This window comes from Halyomorpha halys, unplaced genomic scaffold (genome assembly GCF_000696795.3).
Source record: "Halyomorpha halys isolate HHAL.00 unplaced genomic scaffold, Hhal_1.1 Scaffold833.1, whole genome shotgun sequence".
NCBI lineage: Eukaryota > Metazoa > Arthropoda > Insecta > Hemiptera > Pentatomidae > Halyomorpha > Halyomorpha halys.
The window spans coordinates 359,666-368,099 of NW_027109632.1; positions in this window are offsets into that span (position 1 = coordinate 359,666).

Below are 8,434 nucleotides of genomic sequence, written 5' to 3' on the forward strand. Positions count from 1 at the left end.
CAATTGAGATTTTATGTAAAATAAATTTATGAAAAATTTTTGTTACTATTTACAATTCATTTTAATGGAATAAATAAAAATTTAGACCCAAAATGCAATTTGAAATAAATTAATAACAAGGCTGACCTGAGTGTATGAAGGTTAAAAATTGATTGTCTATATGATAGTTAATAGTGTAAGTTGATCTAAAATTAAAAGTTTTAAAAATTAATGAAGTGTGACTAAATAGGTAACTAGACATAAGCTTAGTAATAATTAAAATGATTCCCCATTAATTGCTTTTTCATAGGGTCGTTTGACTTGTAATTAATGACCTGGGCAGAATAGCCTGCAAAATATTTTTAAATTTGTATCTGTTGTGTAAATTTATATTTAAGGTATTATTATTATTAGGTATAAATTATTAATGATGTCGTTAAAATTGTTACGAATGAATGTATAATAAGCTGTTAATTGTTAGATTGTCTTTGAGGATGGCCGAAGCGGTCGAAACATTGGAATGTTGATATAATAGTGTTCAGACATAACATGGTACCATTTGATTTGCTAAAAAATATCTCAAGAAATTAAAAAGATTATATATAAACTAATTGAAGAAATTAATAATGAAACGTTGAGGAAAATAAGGCTACCTACGTTATCTAATATGCTTAGGCAACGGCAACTGAAAGAAAAAACAATGTAGGATTGCTGCCGAGATAAAACGAAACAATCAACTAGAACTCTTATAGTTCATGAAATAACACATCATAGCATACATTTTATTGGAGTATTAGAAAATGATTTATGATATGTTTATCGCTTCCATAAAAGTAAATATTACATTGTACCTTATCTATTTATAACTCGTTTTATTTATTTCGCTATAAATATTACATATGTATCTACCATGGTATACGTACCTAAATTAGTAAATTAGTAAAAACGTAGTAAATTTCCAAATTACTGTTACTAATTTTACTAAAACCTCGAATAAACTATAACAGGCGGATATTGTATTGCATCTTACCTATTTGGTCGTATTGAAATCTAAGTAGAATGATGAGGGGAGCGGTAGCAGCGTGGTAACGCGCCAGACTACCAATCTACAGGTTGTCGGATCGAATCCCGGTCCCACCCGGGATTTTTTTTTCAAGCACAAAATAATGTAAAACTCACTTAGGACGCACTCACAAAAAATAGGCGTGGGAGTGACGAACCCACCCTGCGAAAAAAAAAACCAAGAAACGGGTGAAATATTTCCTATTACTGGTCTCAGAAATAATGATATCCTCATCCTAATATTGGGAAATACATCGCGCGAGGACTTAGGCCTCCATGGTCTGTTGCCCATAGAATAATAATAACTTTTTTTTTTTATTAACCATTTTTATTTTTTTGTTATGATTAATAACTAAATTCACAAGTTTAATTGATTAGTTATTTCTCCCGTTATAATGTGCAACTACGTAACGGATAGATATAAAACATCAGGAGGATCCAACTTTATTTTATAGTATGAAATAATTGCTTGCCACCTGATTAGCATAGCCTAGTTAATTTTTAAACACGACACCATTGGAAAGGATATCTAATGATTAATTATACACAATTATATCTAGTATACTATAGTAAGGGGGGTCTATGGTATCTAGTTCTTGGTTTAAATATATAGTGAAAACCTCTTCGAAACTTTTAACCTCCATCCTGATATCCTTAATCCAACCCATCTTGAACATGTTGAAGCAGACATTACAATTCCACTCCAGATGACCCTTCCTCCTAAAGCCTTTCATCCCTCAGAAATAATGAACTCATCAGAAATCATCATCTATCTTGACAAGAGACTTACTTGGAATCCACATACAAGACTGAAACGACAAGGAACTGCTCGTGGATTTCGATTGCTACAACACCTACTTGACAAACGCTCTAAACTTCCCATTCACTACAAAAAATTATTATACACTACGATAATCAGACCAATTTGGACAAATCGAATTGAACTCTGAGACTCTAACAAACCATCAAATTCCTTCCGGATTCAATCCTTACAATCCAAAATCCTACGTGAAATCCTTGATGCTCCTTATTACGCTACAAATAAACTCATCCACAAACATCCCATTCGTTGCAGATTTGGCCCAAAAAAGATATGCGTCATTTCATTCCAAATTCCTTCCCCATCCTAACCCATTAGTACTTAATCTCTCATCCTTACAATCTCTCATAACTCTCCGAGATGTCTAAGAAGAAGATGGCCACGGGACCTTCTAATTTAAATTAAAGCTTGAAGTACCACCAACGGGAAGATTTTCAAGTGTAAATGAAACATTCCACATATTTACTTATTGCATTTATTATTTGTACAGTTGTAAATTACCAATAGTGATATATAATAGAAATAGAAATACAAAAATAAGTAATGGAATGCCGTTTCAGTATCACCTATTATTCGTAGAAACGCTGATACCCAGAAACATAGCAGTGAATGCAATGAGTTCAAATGTTAATGTTGGGGCAACAAAGCTTTTATACATAATATAATATTTTTATTTAAATATGCTATAGTAATTAAACTAAAACGTTTCAATAGAAAGTAATGATACTATTTAATTTGTTGTTACAGCAAATTTCAAGTTACTTAAGCTCCTTAATGCTGGATATCCCAAGTTATATTTCTCTAAATATTTTCAATTTCTTAATATTAACAATACCCTTTGTAATGGTTAATAGTTCCCTCGATCATTTAATGTTCAATTTATATTCAAAGCTATTGTTAAGATTGGCCATAAAAACTACGAACTTTGGCATACCACTACACAATAGTTTGTAAAGAGAAGTTATGTAAGTGTGGGTTTAAGGCCGAATTAGCTGGCATAAGCTGATAGGTCGCGTAAAATGAATTTGTCACTGCTGCAATCAAAATTATTATTTCTTCTTTATATTTAATGGACACCCATTTTTGTTTATTATTAATTTTCTTTTTTATTATTTTACAATCAGTTTTTCATTGCTTTCAGTGGCAAATCCATTGGAAACTTTTTCTTGTTTTTCAGGACCACCACCGGGAGCGTTGTAATTAAATTAAGGCAGGTTGTAAAATATAATTTTAAAAAATGTGAGTATTTTGAGCTCAAATTGTTTCGAAACACCTGATACTACTGAGTAGCCAGAGACATCGAACTTCAGTCAGTCAAAATCAGTTGTGCAGTACGTTCAAAATAATGCTACAGACCTACAGACGGAAATATTTAACTCATTTAATATAATTTTTTTCTTTTATATTTTGAGCTCAAATTATTTTAAAAGAATCAGGAAAGCTCATTAAGTAATTTGAGCGATCAAATTTGAAAATTCGAGCCGTTTTCTCAAATATAGTCACAAATCAACAAATGAGCAGGTTATTACCAAATGCTGTTCGTAAGCCTGGGAGTTGGAGCGTAAACTTTAACTGCCTTGTGACTGCAGCTACGAGAGTGCGAATCTGGGGTCGTCATTTATTTCTGTGACAGTCCTACGGAATGAGAGCTTGACCCCTCCCCCTCCCCTCACAATGGTTAGAATAGGTTGGTTACCTCTAGATAAACCCGCCATATATCAGATATGTTTAGGTAGAACGTCATAAAAAAAAGGAAGGTTATTGAGACATCACCTAACACAATACCATCCTATAATTAGGTAATGAATCGTACTTGATTCATCTTTTAATATTTCGTGGAAATATTCGTTGAATGTCATAAAATATGAAATACGTCAAAATAAATACTCACCATGAAATGAAAATAAAATAAAAATAAAAAAAAAAGAGAAAAATAATTTAGGATTATAGATTCTCAGGTAAGCATGAAAATATATTCTAACGTCTTAGATAGTTGTTACCAAATTTCCTTGTAATCTTCTGGCCAAAATCTACTTTGTTTCTATAGTTCAATAAATCAACTAAAAAAAAAATTAAAACAGAGTCACATTATTTTTATAAGTAATTATACAATAAGTACTAAATCACAAAACAATTATTTTGTTGGACTAACGCTTTCGTTTTGAGGCTTAAATATATGGCTGCTCTAACAATCGGAAGGAACTTTTTAGAGATTTTTTTGGGTTATATCCGTCGGGGAAAAACTAGCGAATCAAATGAAACGAGATGATTGTTCAGTTTGCCCTGGTTGTTTAGTTTGTCCGCGAAGATTTCCTTGAATAGCTTGTCCTAAAAAGATATGTTATTCTTTACTTTGAGCTTCCGCAAGTAAAATAATGTACCGCGACCGACGGTTTGATCTGAAAAACCAAAACTAATATGGCCATCATGATATTCTTTTGTTCTTGATCTAAGACTTGATTTCAATCCGATGACATACTGACCACCACGACTTTAACTGGCCGGTTAAACGAAGCGTGTCAAAAGTATTTGTTTATCAATCAAAATGCAGTTTGTTTGAATAAACAGAATATATGAAAAGTTATATTTTAATAAACTTACCTTGAGGTTAGCTATACATAGAATTGTAAGTTGTGAGAGATCACTGTCATCATTGGTACAAAATAAAATTTAACTTTGAATGTTTTAAGAGGTAATAAAGTAAATGTTTTCATGGGGTAAAATATGGTATCGTTGTTGATGTAGATGCGAAAAACAAAACCTCTGTTAATATAAACTGAGTATATGAATTTGAATGTTTCGTATTTTGACCAGGTTTGTTTTTTTGTTTTTGTTTAGTGGCGCTAAACTACGTTGGTCATCAACTCCATTTATATTTTATTTAATTTTTCTAATATTCGTTTAATTTTATTTATTTTTTAATTTGATTATTTATTTATTTTATTATTATTTTTTTTTTGTTTTCTTCCTTCCGATCAAGTTATATTTTTGTCTGTAAATTTTGTGATTTTAAAACTGAAACACCAATTTGATTGCTTTATCATCGTCTCCAAGGGTTTTTGAAATTTCTTGGTTTAGTCCTAAGCTATTGAGGTGTGGTGTGAAAATTTTGACCAGGTTTTAAGACAATTGGGAGTCACGCCTGGGTACCCTTAATGGGGCAAAATCTGACGCTCGAGCGTGATTCTGACCAAATCATCTCCTTGCACAACCGTTGGTCTAGTAACAGTAATCCCTTACTAAGTATTGAACCACTTACCCTTCATGGGTTGTAGTACAGGTATTCATTTTTTTTTTAAACCATTGGCTCCTCTGTACGGCCTGGTTTGATTCCAAACACTTGGACCACGCTCAATGCTTTTTTTAAATAATATAATTACTTTATTTACTGATAAGTATTATTACAATCTGCCACAAACTTGGGCAATGGGTAATATTTCTGATTGAACAAACTCATACCAAAAAATACAAAGAGAAAAAAAATAAATATAATACAGGATACCTGAGCCCACTCTATCCCTCACGTAAGGAGGTACTTCGTGATCTCAGCGCAGTCCTCTCACCGGCTCATTGATTATTAGCCAGTGGAGGCTGAATAAGTGCACTAAAACCGCAATCACACTACATGAGCAGAGTACCTGGCCATTGCCAGAACACTAATTATCGATTTTTATTTTACAAAAGGCCTCTTGGCCACTACCGTTTCAACCTTCGAGTTGGATTGTAAGGATGGGTGGAACTGGATTAGGATTGAAACCATTAATAATAAAACAGAAATTCGACTTAAAAGAACACTTTTTTATATTCTTTAACGTCACTTTGGCAATATATAATTCTGAAATACTTTACAGTCAACTACCCATTATTTCGTTTTTCTAGGATTGTATCCACAGGATTTATACAGGTCGAAAAATATAAAAAAAGAGAGAGAGAGATCAATAACTAAATCAATGTACAATCTTTATATTATGAAATTAGAGAGCAAGAATGTCTGTATATTGGCCTCATAACTCCTATGATAAGAGGTGTTAAGTCCCTCTGTTTTTGAATCGCTGAGCCTGGATATGTGGATGCACAAAGTATGTTGAAGTTGGCAAAGGCTATTGGCCTGCCAGTATATAGTGTATAGGGCGCTGCACAATAGACCTTGTAATAACCCCGTGCTATTATGAATAAAAAAAATATCAATTTTCAGTTTAAATTTCTTACAATGAAAACAAAGTTTTAATAGCTTTTGTGCTCCTAAATTAATCTCGAATATTTTGAAATATAGATTGCATTATTCCTTGTAAGCTATAATTCAGTTGCAAGCAAGAAGTAGCTCAATTTAGAAATAACTTAATCCTTAACTCTACATTTTCATGAAAAATATTGTCTGTTCGATTGTGTTGGACAATATTGGCTGCATTCATACTTGTAAACGTCTCTACTATACTACGATGTTTTTGAACAATACAAAGAAAAAATTGATAACAGGCTAAGAATCAAGTCCGGAGTACGTTATTTATTTTACTAAGAATTACATTTTTGATCCTCCTTTCTTGGTTTGTCATTTTTATTATTAAAAATTCAAATAGAAAATTTTCGTGCTTTGGGGTCGTGTAAATAAACATATATATTTTTTTTTTGATAGATTTTTTTATTGATAGATATTACAATCTGCCACACAGTTGTGGACAATAGGTAATATTGATGAATGATCTCATACATACTAAAATAAAAAAAAAAAAAAAATAAAAAAAAAAAAAAATAAAAAAAATAATAAAATAAATAAATAAATAAAAAAAAAATAAAAAAAATAAAAAAAAAATAAATAAATAAAAAACTCTCTTAAAATATACACAAACAAAAGAATAGACAAAATGAACATAATCAAACTCTCTGTATGAAAAATAAATAAATAAAATAACATAATGATAAAATAATATATACAATACTTACACAATCGACCTGAGGATCCCTGACCCCACTCCATCCCCCACGTGTGAGGGGTAGAGCAGAGCTCAAGAGATCCCAGCGCATCCCTCTCGCCGCATCACTGAATAAACATATTAAATATTACTTTTAAAATTAATTCCGTCCATATTCGGAATTTATTATTTAACGATAACGTTCTCATAATTGCAGAAAGCAGAAGAATTTCTACAAGCGTAATAGGAAGCTCTGAGCCGAAAGGAATGAATATCAACCCAAGCAAATCGGAGTACTTGGTGGTGCCTGAAAGGGGTGCTAAGGAGCAAGGAACTGTGATTTGTAAAAGCTTAAAAATTGAACTAATAATAATAATAACAGCTTCATTTACATTATTTAGAGTACTAAAAGCCTCACGCATGGAAGGTATAAGTCTAGCTTATAAAAAATTTACAAAATTTACCCTTCTTCATTGATTAAATTAATTTGAAATGAAATGATAATTTTCCTGTAATTAAATAATATATTTCTCGATAAATTGATTTCTTGATTATCAACTTTTAATTCTCCTTTCTATGAATTTGTCATTATCTTGGTTTTATCGATATTAATGCCCATCGTAACGGATTTACACTGCTCAACGATTTAGCTGACAATTTGTTAATAAATTAGTAACTGTTACAATTTGTTTCGTCACAGTTAATAAATTAGTAACACATAGTTTATTAGGCTATAAAATAAAATTGATCATGTCTAAGTACATGGTGGTGTCTAAAAGTGATTCTAAGGAACAAGGGAAAGTGATTTGTAAGCTTAAATATGGAACAACTCTATGCATATGAATTTGATGCATGAATTTGATTCCAAATCATAACCTATCCTACTCATCACTCTTATCTCAGTCCACCGGTGTTCCTCTAGGTAGTATCTTAGGTCCCATTCTTTACACGGTCTATACAGCTGATATCCCACCCTAACACAGTCCAAACAACGCTGATGACACATGTATACTGTCTGTAAGCAACGATCCGACTAATGCATCACAAAAATTACAGACACACATAACATCTATTGAAGAATGGTATCAAAACTGGAGAATCAAAATAAATCCTGACAAATCCCATTAAATCACCTTTACTCTCCGTCGTAAACCTCTGCCCTCTTGTCCTACAGTATCCTTCCTAAACACTCCACTAACGCCTGTTGAACAAATTCGATACTTAGGACTCCATCTTGACAAGAGACTTACTTGGAATCCACACACAAGACTGAAACGACAAGAAACTGCTCGTAGATTCCGATTGCTACAACACTTACTTGACAAACGCTCTAAACTTCCCATTCACTACAAAAAATTAGTATACACTACGATAATGAGACCAATTTGGACAAATGGAATAGAGCTCTGTGGCTCCACCTAACCATCAAATTCTTCCCACATCCAATCTTTACAATCCAAAACCCTACGTAAAATCCTTGATGCTCCTTATTACGTCACATATAAACTCATTCACAAAGACCTTAACATCCCATTCGTTGCAGATTTGACCCAAAACTGATATACGTATTTTCATTCCAAACTCCTTAACCATCCTAACCCATTAATTCTTAATCTTTCATCCTTAACAATCCCTGATAATCCTCCGAGACGTCTGAAAAGAA